Source organism: Alligator mississippiensis, chromosome 1 (assembly GCF_030867095.1).
Source record: "Alligator mississippiensis isolate rAllMis1 chromosome 1, rAllMis1, whole genome shotgun sequence".
NCBI classification, from domain to species: Eukaryota; Metazoa; Chordata; order Crocodylia; family Alligatoridae; genus Alligator; species Alligator mississippiensis.
Window position 1 is genome coordinate 428,180,692 of NC_081824.1, and position 13,400 is coordinate 428,194,091.

The 13,400-nt window shown below is 43.9% G+C and overlaps 1 protein-coding gene across 2 annotated transcripts in view; it reads left to right on the plus strand.

Moving 5' to 3' along the window:
- The first annotated feature begins 107 nt into the window (after positions 1 to 107).
- The window catches only part of LNX2 (ligand of numb-protein X 2), a 99,921-nt gene continuing 86,628 nt past the window's right edge, over positions 108 to 13,400 (plus strand). Inside the window, exon 1 of one of the 2 annotated variants that reach the window (XM_014595941.3) lies at positions 108 to 212. The gene's annotated coding sequence lies outside the window, so the exon portion shown is untranslated. The remainder of the gene's footprint in view (positions 213 to 13,400) is intronic. The other variant, XM_006270475.4, reaches the window with a different exon arrangement.

The following is a 13,400-nucleotide window of genomic DNA, read 5'->3' on the forward strand; positions in this document are numbered from 1 at the left end:
TGCCACGTGCGCCGATGGGGGCGGGGCCCGGCTGTCCCCGCCCCCCGGTGCCGCCCCCGGCCCGTCGGCTCCTGCCCGGGGTTCGCTGGTGGCCGGGGCTCGGCGGCGGCGGCTCCTCCCCCCCACGCCCTGGGGCCGGGGCCGGGGCCGGGGCGGCCGCGCAGTGCGGGACAGCTGCCCCCGGGCCCGGGGCGGACGAGCCATCCGTGGCGGTGAGTAACTTCCCGGCTCGGCTTAGGGCGTCTTCTCCCGCCCGGCCCCCAGCAAGGGCATCGCCCTGGCCCGCGCGGGGAGGCCGGAGCTGCCGGAGGACCGCGGGCGCTGCAACAAGTGTGGGGCGGGCAGGAGCATGGGGCGGGCTCGGGCGCAGCCAAGTTTGCTCTGGAGACCGCGGTGCGGGCAGGGGCAGGCGGCTGCCGCCGGCGGGGGGAGGGCGAGTCCCCTCTAGGCACCTCCGCATGTGCTCCCCGAGCCGGAACCCTTCCCACGCTGGGCTCCGGTCAGGGGGAGAAGCCCTGAATAAACAGGACTGCCTCCCTGTTGTTTGCCAGTCTGACATTTAATATTGTGCCGGGAATAAAAAAAAAAAAAAAAAGTCCCCCCCCTTTATTTTGCATCCCTGACCATTGCTCCAGGCGCAGTCAGCATCATGGTTGCAGAGGTGTGAGGAGAAAAAAGGGTTCATCCTTTTTTTCCTAGCCTATTGCCATTCCTCCTTTCCAGCACAGAAATGAGGTTTCTTCATGGTGGTTCTGGTCCTGCACTTGCTCAGAGGGAGGGGAGTGGGTATTTGCTGGCTGCAGCTGCAGGCTGGAAGAGCTACAGCTATTCTTTTCCCAAACCTGAGCTGTCATTATATGCTGAAGGCTGCACTGAAACCTAAATTGCATATGCAACAAAACTGATATTTGTGTTTCGGCTTGTGTACGAGGGATTGACTGCGGATGTATTTATTCAGCCTGTTACTGAAATACGTGTATGCCGCTCGGATGTAATTTTATGAAAGAGTTCTAAGGGCTGAGGAGGAGTTGAATTACTGTGTGTGTGGGAGGAAGAAAGAACAGCTGCAAGCAAGCCCCTGTTATAGGAGTTGGGTTCAGGTTATGTGTTTCACAACCCTACCATAGCAAATCATAGCTAAATGTACACCTCGAAGCATCTATAATAGACAGTTATTTCAGAAGAGTAAATTTCACTCTCTCTTCTCTAACAAAGGCCCTATTTTTTATTCATTAGTTTCTATCTGTGAAAAATCTGTAATAAGGGATACTTCAGAGTCATTCTTGCTCTTGATGAAAAGTTAGTAATCAGCAGTGTAGCGAACTGGTAATTTTGGATGTGCCCATGGCAAATATGACAGTCCTCTGTGACTTTTTTTACTGTGTTGCTAATGTATATACCATTGGATTGTTTACTTCAGTAGAAATCCACTATTAAGCAGTTCTGAGCCTTGTTTAATTCCTTTTTTAATTACATTACAATGTGGGTTTATTTTTGTCTTTCTACAAAGTAAAAATGTCTGTTACGGATTAACCCCAGGATATGGTTGATGATAGTGTCTGAAAATAAATGTGTGTGTTTGGCCTTCTGTTAAAAAGGGAAATTATTCTGAGCTAGACTCTTCATCTCATTAAATAAGTTGATTGATTGATGCTTATGCCTCTTCCCACTTCTTTTTGGCTTGCTGATGTTTTACCCTAAGCATGTAATCTGACAGCAGATAAGGAGGCTTAGGAAGAAACATCAGATGGTTTGAGTTAGCATCCCTACCCACTTTCAAAATAAAGATGCTGGTGCCATATGTTGCTGTGCTTTGTTAAAACAAATTTCCTCAAAATGGAGCCAAGGTGTATACATCTCCTTTCAGGAACATTAGTGTGGCTTAATAAAGCACTACTACCATAACTTTTCTGAGGAGTAGTAGTGGGAGTCCTGTCTCCCTCTACTTGGTGCTGTATTAGCTGATGAAGTATTTCAGGAAAAGAAGGATTGGAATAGGCTTACAAGCAATTATGGAGGAAGTCAGCTGGTTAGCACAGAACTGTTAGATAAGAAAACATTGCATGGTGAACTGGAATGATTTATAAAAATAACCTATTTGCCTTTTTAAAATTACTACAGCCCACTGATATAATTAGTAATTACAAATAAATTATTTAAAATCAATGCATCTAGTAATACCTTCCTAACTTGCTGAACAGTTCATCCTTTTTTAGGCTTTAGTTGCATCAACTCAAGCAGGCCAAACCTTGACCCTTGAATTCAGCCCCAGCTAGAGAAGTCAATAGAATACTTTCACATGTCCTGTCAATAATTTACAAGCCTAATGTCCATTTAAAATGAATCAATGTGTTTTTCAGTGAAACGGTAACAATTTTGCAAGAGGATTAGGCACCACATACTGGTGTTTGTTGCGGAAAGATGCATTATGTTATTTAAATATGAACATCTTAATTTTCATTTTTCAAAAACACGGACTCTGATACTGCTGACTGTTCTCACAGGTGCAGGGGTCTGCTCAGAGAAGTCCGGTTGATGTCAGTGAAGGTTTACCTGCCCAGAGCAGCCTGTGCCAAGACCCTGATGCACATACTTGTATATTTATATCATGAACTTATTTGCTAACCCCACCCCATCCCCAAGTTGATTAGCTTCTGGTGTAAGCATCATTGTCTAACTGAAATATAATATGCTTCAGAAAGCAAGCAAAGTAGGTCAGGTCCCTAAGTCCCCTGCTAATTTTTATGGCTTCATTTTCTCACACTTTTAAGAAATGTCTTCCATTGTTTGAACCTGACAGTGCAGAAGGGAGAGCAGTATTGATAATCTCCCTCCTAAACTAGAAGTGGAACATATGGAGATTGTCTGTTTAGTCACTGGATAAAGCTAAATTAATTTCAGGAATCTGTAAAATGTAGCTCTTGTTAGGAGTTATTAGATGTTAACATCTGTAACTAAAAGGAAAGCAGCACTCACTTAAAGCAATGCTCCCATACTTGGTGTAGAAGATGAGAGGAAGCAAAAATTCCAGCCTTGTAACCAGTGAATTGCCTTTGATATTTGAAAGCTTCATAATGATTGTAAAGCAATTTGTTAATATGATATCATTGAATTATATGCTGCTTAATTGCTTTATTAGGCCAATAGAGCTTGTTGTTTAGAAAGTCTACTACCTTTTTTAAGATGCAATCTGTTTAAATGCCACTATGTAATTGTTGGGTCATGCTTTCTACAGTGCGATAGAGAACTATAAAGTTGTAATGCAGGATTTTTATGGCTTTAACTATAAATATTTATATATGCACTTAAATTTAACTGCATTTTTTGTTGCAGTCGGTGGGACTATTTTTGCATTTCATTTTAAGTTTGTGCATACATATTTGCAGATCAGGATTTATATCTGTAAAGTTTGAGATTAAACACTTGCGTGTTTTGGTATTAAACATTTCATGTTTTTTATGAAGTGTGCGTTCTCTGGTAGGGATATGATATGGATATATAACTTCTGGTTTGGAATCGCATTGGTTAATGTGAATGCCAGTGCCTAGATCAGTGCTTCCCAGACTCTTCCTCAGCATGACCCCACTCATGGCCCCATTTCCTCAACATGGCCTTTCACTCTCAACCCACAGCCCCCCACCCTCATGACCCCATCTGATGATGTTGCAACCCCATTTGGGGTTGTGATCCGCAGTTTGGGAACTGCTGGCCTAGACGCTTTTCCAACTTGCAGCTATGCTCTGGGTGGTATTAGCTTAATTCAGGCAACATTCTGGCATATGAGCTGACATGGTACTTTCAGGACTTTTCTCAATAATATGAATGTCCTGCTCTTTACTTCAAGTGTTTTTGATATGATCTAGCTTACGTTAGAAATAGTTACAATGCTTTATTTTTACATATATTTTAATTAATACCATTATTTCCCCAGATAATGGTGGTTGGTGTTAATCCACGTTTTCCTTACAGGAGTTTTGGTGAAAAAAAGATGTGCGGTTGTTTCTTTCAAGGAAGTAGCATATTGATCTGGGGTGCTCAGTTTGCTCCATCCAGCTAATTACACAGTAGAAGAACTAGGCATTTTTAAAAGTTTTTATGGTAATCTATATTTCTATATGTCAAACACACATAGTAAGGTTCTAAATTTTCATATAACTTGTACATTAGATAGTAAAAAATGATATCTGTATGGGTATAATTATGCAGGCTGGTGAGGAGAAGCGTATAGCATGTGAGGCTTCAGATGTAAGCTATACTTTGCATTTCTGTAACTTCAGTTCACAGAACTTCATGTTTCTGTAAAAACACTTTAATGACATCTTGTACTACCACTCTTAAGTAGTTGTTTCTCTCTCTCTTTTTTTGGTCAATATTTTAAGAAAGTGAGACCAAAACAAGTTGCAATTCTGTTCTCTACCTATTGTAGTCTGGTTAGGGGAGCCTGAATTTTCTTATTGTGACGTTGAAGGTAAGATGGTAAAATAAAATATATTTGAAGCAAGAATCTAGAACCGATTCTTGTACACAGTGATTTGCTCTACGTTTCATAAAACGTAAACTTATTACTTCTTTACTGTACCTGAAAAGACTGATTATGTATTGGTCTCCAGTGTCAATTGGATCTGTTTCATTTATTAAGGAATACTTTGTTTTACTCTTTCATGATAAAGAAAAATTTAACTTTTCCTTTGAAGACAAAAGGGGGAAGCTGTATGGAAACTTGAGGTTTTAAATAACTGCTGGTACTCTCATTTAAATGATATTTTTAATCTTTAGGTCACCTTCTCAACTTTACTTGGCAAACATTTTTTTCAAGATGCAGTAAAAAAAGATTCCTAATTCACAGAATAGAAGTTGTCACAATCACTAAATCACTATATCCTGTTTAGACAGAAAGTTGTCTAGGATGGAAAGGCTTTAGGAAACAGGCTAACATAAATAAGAGGCTATCTAACCTGCAATTTGGTACATTTCATCTTTGCCCAGGGGGTAAAGTTAATTGAATTTGGGATAGTAAGGTAAGCAATTGATTTTTGCCTAACAGCTCTTTGTTTCTTCTCCTTCCCCTAGAGAAGACCAAGCTACTTACACTTCAGTGCTGAGATTTGTGAACACTTAACTAATGATAGAAGTGGACTGTTGAATGTAGTGCAGAAATAAAGACTGCATCTTTTGCATGACCAAATACCATTTAGAGGTCTAAAACTGAATGTTTATAAATGATTGGACACCAGAAAATAACAAGGATACATGCTTTTTATGATGTGCTTGTGCTGACCAGACTTGTAGCACAAAGCTGCAACTGAAAAGGGGTGGGCATTAAGTGTAAAAGTGTAATAACTGTGGTGAGAGAGAGAAAAAGTAGCAGTTGCAGAAGGGCAAAGCGGTGCCTTTGGTTTATGCTGGCTCAGGTGATTTGGGTTTGTCAGATATTCTCCTTTCTGTATTAAATTAGGAAAAATGAATAGTGTTCTACAGATTTGTACGCTCATGTACAGAGAGGAACATTTATACTGGGAGTAATTTTGAAGTATCTTATGATGGTGCTGTTGTTCCTAAAGATAGCTGTGAAAATATGAAACCTCAGTGTGTTATCTTCCAAGAACTTGTAAAAAAAACCAACCCCAAAAACCCAACAGAATCTGTCAGAATGTCTGTTATACCTCTCCCTGTACTGCTTGATCAGAAGACAGTCCTGGAAAAGGAACATTACTGCTACTGACTATATGATGTTCAAGTCAATTTTATTCTTTATCCTAGTCCACTTTTGCAGCATCTTTCAGTATTGCTCTACTTTGGTTCCTTCTTTGCAGATATGCTTTGCACTACTCCAGCTTGTATGCACAATGTTGAGCCCTCAGACTCCTTAGGTATGGACAGATATAACAATAGAAATGTTTCATATGCCTTTCAAGAGTTTCTAAAAGCCAGCTGTACAAATGTATAAGCCCTTTTTGAAAAGGTCCAAAAACAGCTGAAATGTTTCAAACTAGTACTTCCTGAAATCAATTACTGTATTTACTCAAACCCAAGATGCATTCTCCCTGCCTCCTTCCTCTCCCCCGCCCCCATCATTTAATTTGTGGAAAATGCCCTGTCTTGCATTTGGGTGCAAAGGTGGTGGAGCAGTTGCGGCCCTGACCTGGACTTGCTTGCAGCTGCATTCGCTGCCACTAGGTCATCTGCCCTCTCCACACTGCTTCTGCTTCCCCCTGTGGCTATTCCTCCCCCGCCCCCAACTGCTTACCCAGCTCCAGCTTCAGGCTAGGGCATGGAGCACTTGGTTGCTGTGGCCCCTGCCCAGTCATGCGGTAGTGACTTCTGGCTCTGGGGCTGGGGCCAGAGCTGCTGGTTCTGCAACAACTGCTGCATGACTGGGCGAGGGTTGGAGCAACCATGTGCTCCATGACCCAGGCCAGAGCCGTGCTTTGCATGGGGGTGGGGCAGACAGCAGGAGGGGTCAAGTGGGGAAGGGAAGCAGAGTCTTGGGAGGGTAAGAAGGGGGAGGGCAAGTGGCAGGGGGCAAGGTACAGAGGGACACAGGTAATGAAGATTCATGCACTGCAAGGAGGCAAATGTTGGGGGGGTGGCATCAGGGCATGCATGCAGCTTGGGGGAGACAAACAGGACAGGGGCAAATGGTGGGAGGGACAGGTCACTTGTCTTCCCCACTGCCTTCCCCCCTACAGCAGGTGGGAAGGACAAATTTAAGATCTCTCTCCAATAATTAGATTTTATACATGAAAAATCATAACACACATCATTTGTCTTAAATTTGAAGTTGTCTTGCATTTGGGTAAATACAGTTCTACTTTGGAGTTCTACTTTTTATGTCTGCACAGAGGGAGGGACAGAGAGCAGGACTGACAGCTTGCCATCAGGTCCTGGGGCACTGCTTTCTGCTGGGACTTCCACCCCCATCAAGTGCAAGCCAGGCTCCCCCTGTAACCCCTGGCAAATCCTAAGGCCCCCACTGGAGTTCTCCCCTTCAGTGAGAGAAGAAAAAGAGAGGGTTGGGGCTCTAGTATTAGAAGTCTAGCAGGGGGATTTGGGAATACAGGTAAACCCAACTAGTTCGGGTAAAGTACTGCTGATGTGATACTGATATGTATGCTAAGACCAATTCATGAAAATCAATTGGTGATGGATGTTGCATTGTGCTTGATATCATGTGTTCTATGAAAGGAATTAATAATTGAATTAGAAAGGGAAGCAGAGCCCTGGGAGGGTAAGAATGGGGAGGGCAAGTGGCAGGGGGCAAGGTACAGAGGTAGTGAAGATTCATGCACTGCAAGGGGAGCTTTTCTCACGTGTAAGTGAAATAATGGTGTCTAATTTCTGTAAGCTGTAGTTGAGATCCTGAAGTAAAGTCCAGTCCCCACTAGAAAAGGTTTACTGGTGTAGCATACCCATAAACAATATTCATGTCAATGCAGTCTGCGCTGGCATATGCGTGCTGTTTATTGTCCCTTCGTGAAATAAGCTGTAACCCCAAAAACATGCTTATGTTGGTAGAACAGCACCTATTTTAGGGATTTTACTGGTATAGTAGTGACACCAAAAATCTCTCCCTTAACCTGCATTGCTGTGCCAAAAGAGGTTTCTTAATATAGGCCTGGACAGTCTCTTCCTTGTTTCTCAGCTAGACTGTTTCTCACTTAAACTGGCTGCATTTTGCTTTTGAGGCAGACACTCCTTCCCACTTTATTCACAAGTAATATGTGCACAGACCAATACTTTGAAAGCACTGTTATGCCTTTATTTTTCTTCCAAGCAATGTGTTATGTGATGACTTTCCCAGTCAAAGAATAGATGCTGCAAGGTGATTGTGCAGTAATGGTACGTGAGTCAGCTTCTGGCTCTGTAGATAGAGTAAATCAGATTTCAGGGAGGCCTTCAGTGTGAATAGGGCATTGAATAACCACAGTACGTTAGATGCTTAAGTAAGGACTATATTAAGCTATTTCTAGCCAATAAGAAAAATCAAAGAAACAGCTATTGAGCGAGTGGCACTTAGTCCTGATGGTTTTTTATCTTCATTTCAGACTTACTGTAAATTTATCTATAGCCCATTCTTCTATGGGCTCTCATACCTACTTAATAGCTATTTCCCTACAGTAACCATGTTGTTCTTCTGTCTTAGGAAAATTTTATTTACTTACCAACTTTTTGAGACTTGAATCAAACTAACATCATCGGAAGAGGCGAGGGTTTCTTAGGGTGGTATCTTTTATTAAAGCTCATGAAGCATGCGCTGCATTCGAAAGCTTATCTAACTCCATTCCAACTATGCAGTTGGTCCAATATATCACCCCAAGAAATCCTTGCCCCTCACATAGTTTCTGGACCGTTACTGCTACAATAGCACTTACACTACTAATTTATTATTATTTATTTAGCGAGTGTAAATCCGCGGTGCCAAGCAATAGCCTAGATCAATGTGGGAAGCTTCAGCCACAGCACTCCAGACTTCATCTCTTGCCCTGTCATACTCAGCAGCAGAGTATTGTGCACCTGACTGGTGAAAATCATCACATTCACATCTTGTTGACACTCAGCTGAATGCAACCATGCATATTATAACTGGAACCCTCTGCTCAATTCCCCTCCCCTCCTTGCAAATATAATTCCCCCTACACATCTGTCGTATGACGATGACCCAAAAGTTGGTTGAAACCATTCATGCTACACCTTATCTACCACTTTATGGTGACCTGTTTAATCAATCCAAGGCCTGCTTTCCTTTGCAATGCCCTTTATGGAGCAACCTTCCTGACCAGGATCTGTTTACAGAAGCCCTCTGGATCAAGGAATGGGAATTGCGGGAAGTCACAGACACTACTTATATCAATGTAAATTAAAAGTAGATGGGCATCCCAAGACCCCTGTAAGATGCTGGCAAAGGTGCAATGGGATCTGAGGTATGATCCACATGGTCACTCTACTTGCCATGCCGTGAGTGCATGGCAGGAGGCATGGTTGTGGGATCTAGCATCAGATCCCATCACGCCTTATTGCCAGTGCAGAGGGAGCCCGGGATCACCAAGCAGCAGGCTTCTGTGGCTAGGAGTCATCAGCTGTCAGGGTTCCCAGGGGCAAGGACACACCATGTGCTCCTGCAGCTGGGAGCCTCATGGTGTGCCCCGACAGCTGGGAGCTCCATCAACTGACAGGGCTCCCAGCCATTAGGGGTGCACCTAGCCACACGTTCAATTAATGACATGATGGGAACTGGCCACAAAGATATTACACTTTTTTTGTGGAATACATTTGTGGCTTATTCTGTATTTTATGATGACAATTGCTTTACTGTGTGGCTGCATTATAATTTAAGATGTGATTACCTTGTTAATCAAGTCCTAAGGGTAGTGTGTGATAGGAGCCTGCTATGCAACAATTTAAGATTCTTCTACAGGAATTTTTTGCTTAAGGTGACATTTTCAGAGTTATCTATGAATAGGGACGTGCTCAAATCATAGAGCTAGGGGCCAAATTGCACAGGCTTGCTGTGGTCTCCAATTTCACAGGGAAATCATGGCTGTCCCCCACTGCCTCCCTCCCAGCCCATGCCTGGCAGATGTGGGGTGCCACTGCCCAACTGCCCCCTGGCCTGGCTCTGCTCCCTTTCCAGTCCTGGCCTGCATGGGGAGAGAGGAGGGGGATTAAGTCCCCCAGCCCTTCCCCAGCCCCTCCCAAGCATGGGGACAGGCTGCCCCCTCCCTTCCCCAGTTGCCGTGGCCCAGCTTTGCTCCCCTTGGCTGTGTCTCCCATCTTCTGCAGAGCCTGCTTACTGCAGGATGGGCCCAGCTGGACAACTGGCTGCCAAGTGAAAAAGCAGGGCTGGGCCTGGCCCTGTCTGCCCAGACTGCAGGGTTGAGAGGCTGAATGAGGGCAGCCCTCTTGCACAATCAGCAGCCAGGGCAGAGACACTAGCCATTTTGGCTGCTGCCCAGCGGGGGAGAAAAAAGAAAAACCTTTTGTTTTTATACAGAGCCCCGCTTTTCCCACTTTTTTTGTGGGGCTCCTTTTTACGCAGATTTATTTGACAGAAAATGCCTGATTTTGCAAAAATTGCAGAATTGTTGTACATTTGAATGCAGGAAAATTTCTGCGCAATTTTTGGTACATCCCTACCAATAAACCTTGGTCCTCTATAGGCATGTAGATTCAAACTCCACACTTAATACATTGTGTGTATGCACTGACTATGGTTCATACGTGTTTCCCTTCTTGAGGTTACCTTTGCCTGCCGTTGAGGGAACAACTTCTAAGACGCTACTGTACTCACGAATGCAGGTTCAGTCCCCAGGCTTCTTTCTGGGAAGGCTGATCTATGTTTTTCCTTTCAGAGCCTTTCTTCCCATCTTTATTTGTTTTTTGCCCAAAAAGAGCTTTTTGGTCTTTTAGGTTAATGAATGCAGCTAAAGAAGCCTGCCTATTCTGTTTGAGTGAGTTAGGAGTACTGGTCTGTATCCCTGAACAAGATTTTGGTCATGTGTTTCATTTATATTGTCCAGTATTTAGCATACAGTAATTACAAGGTAACTTCCCTGAATTAGTCATCATTAAGCTCTCCTACCTGTTCATACATTAAGCATGTCTTTTGCAAATCTAACATAATTTTCTGGCTTGTAGTAAGGATGCTGAAAACATTGTTTCTTTAGTCTGTAATCCTTCAGCATTTCCTTAACTATTTAAATGGCACTACAATGCTAATACCATCCAATAATTTAATAGGTGCAAATGCTTATTTTGATTTTGCAGACTATTTTCTATGCACTTGAATATCTTTCTGCCACAAAAGAGGTTCAATTGTAGCAAAAGATATGCATGTTAAATCTATGTTTTTATAACTATTGATGCTCTTTTATTTACAGTGCTGTTTTATTTATGGCTTCTTGGGCTTTGGTACAAACACTTGGTAGAAAGAAAATAATTTGAATAAAGAACTGAATTTGTTTGCTTTAACCTCATAGATACAAAGATAAAAAATACCGTTTTATTTAGCCTGGCAAAATAATGACCAGGGAGCACCTGATACTTGCACATTGTCTCAGAGTGCCTATTCAGCTGTTATATATTCTATTGCACCTGGTGCGGGTGACTACTTTTACATGAAAACTTAGTAACAGAAGTAGTCTTTACTGCATGTGCAGCATAAACTGTCTTGGAATACTTGTATATTTGTAGGTATGGTACTGCATTAATAGTATTTTAGGGTTTTTTTCACTTTGTTCTCTTTTAACTGATTGCTGATGACTTGCATCTTTGGTCAGGCTCTTCTACTTGATGTAGGAAAAATAGCTTTCCACTAGAGCAAAACCATAGGTGATATATTAGTTGCAAAAGGGGGAATCAGCAACACAGCTTGTCTATGAATTTGACCTAGGATGTCTTGCCATGTAAGCAGAAAAAGAGAATCTGTGGGAAGATTAACACTGAAGTGGATAGTAATGCAGAATCTTGGATTACTAGTGTGTGAAATGAAGCAATGAATGGTATCAAGCTGTATGTGCCATTCTAATGGAGAAGTGCTATGAAAGTACAACACTTTGATAAACAGTAGAACTATTTGGAAAGTACTAAAGCCAGTAAATATTTTTTAGCAGAGTGCCACACCATCAAGGTGATTGAGGAACTGGCAGATGCAATTTGTTACAAACGCAAAATAATTCAGATAGTATGCTGGACAGCTATGAATCTTGAAAGCTAGTCCCAGGTTTATTAAAGGAAGTTTCTCAATGCTGTGATGATGTGAAGACCTAATGATGCCAACGTCGCTCTGAGTTTGGTCTTGCAGGACAAAAGAAGAGTTCATTTCAGTTGTTCATCTTGACCAGGATAATAACTTACACTTTTATATTTTAATATTAATACTTCATAATAACTGTTACAGATGAGGCAGTATTTATTTTAAAACCTTTTGAACTGGTTAGGTTGAAACTGGGGGGAGATGAGTATACACTAAAAGTGTGTGCATATGTGGTCCTGTCTATGGTAAATATTTTTAGAAACTGTCATCACATCCTTTATGTCCTAGTCAAGATAACCCTAATGCTTGAATGTGCAGTTTTATCTGCAGAGATTAGGATGTGTGACCTATCAGATTTACAAAGTTATTACATGTAAACTCCTCAGCAGGGATCTTGGTGTTCTCTGTTTAAAAATAGCAAATTCCCTGATTTAAAAAAACAAAAAACCCTCCGCTTTTTAAAAATCCCAAATTCACATTTCCCTGCGATTAAAATGATACACCATGACACACGTATGTATGTGTGTATAATATTTATCAATACTTTTGATTTTAGTTTTTATCATGGAAAATCAGAGCTCCCTGTGCCCTTTTTACTCACCGAGATGTGGGTCCAGCTGTGGCTGTCTCCCCCTTGTTGCTTTGTGGCAGTGAACAGCCCTGTTATGCCATGCCGTGCCGTGCCCTGCCGCTGCTGCTGCGCATGCCATTGCCCCTTATTCCCAAGCCTTAACTCTTGCAGCCCTGGTGATGCTCCTCACTCCCAATGGGTCCTCAACCCCCACCCCCTGTCCCCATCAGTGCTCCTCACTCCTGACCTGCAGACCCCAGCCCTGCTGGTGCCCCTCATCCTGATCCACAGCCTCCTGTCACCTCCGGTGCCCCTCTCTCCTGACCTGCAGTCCCCTGCCCGCCCCCCCCCCCCCCCCCAGTGCCCCTCTCCCAAGCCACAGCACGCCTGGCCCATCTACTGCCCTTCACTCCCAACCTGCAGTGCCCCCAGGCCTAGCCTGGCCCCACATGAACTACAGGATGGTGGTCTGTTGGGACATGGTGGGGACGGACTCCAGCATGAGGTTCATGCCGTGCACCTCATGCAGAACCACAGACAGCGGTGGCTGGGGCACCACAAGCTGCCCCGGCACTGCTGGCTGGGGCTGCGGGGTGACAGGGAGGACCAGTGCCACCATACTGTGAGGCAGCAGGAGGAGGGTGAGAGGCTCCAGTCCCCATCCTGCCTGTGCCAGAGTGCAGAGGCTGCTTGTGTGGCAGCAGCAGCGTGTGTGGGCTGCAGTGGATTGAGTCTGGCCTTGGCACAGGCTGGAGGAATGAGGGGATGCCTGTGGCACCCCTTCTTCCACCCTAGGTTGGGGCTCTGGAGCTGCGCCAGGCAGCCTGGCCACACAGCCTCCGCTCCCCACACCAGGCAGCATCTCTTAGCTGCCCTGCTCCTGAAAGCACAGGTGCTAGCCCCCGGTGCTGCCAGCCCAGCCACACAGATGCCCTCAACCCCCTTCCCTTGCTGGAGGGACAGGGGCCTCCAGTGGACCCTACTGGCAACAGCTCAGAGCTGGGCACAGTGGTAACACCAGGTGCTGCTTCAGCCCCCCTGCCCTGTTGCAGCCCTGGCATCTGGACACCTTCCTCT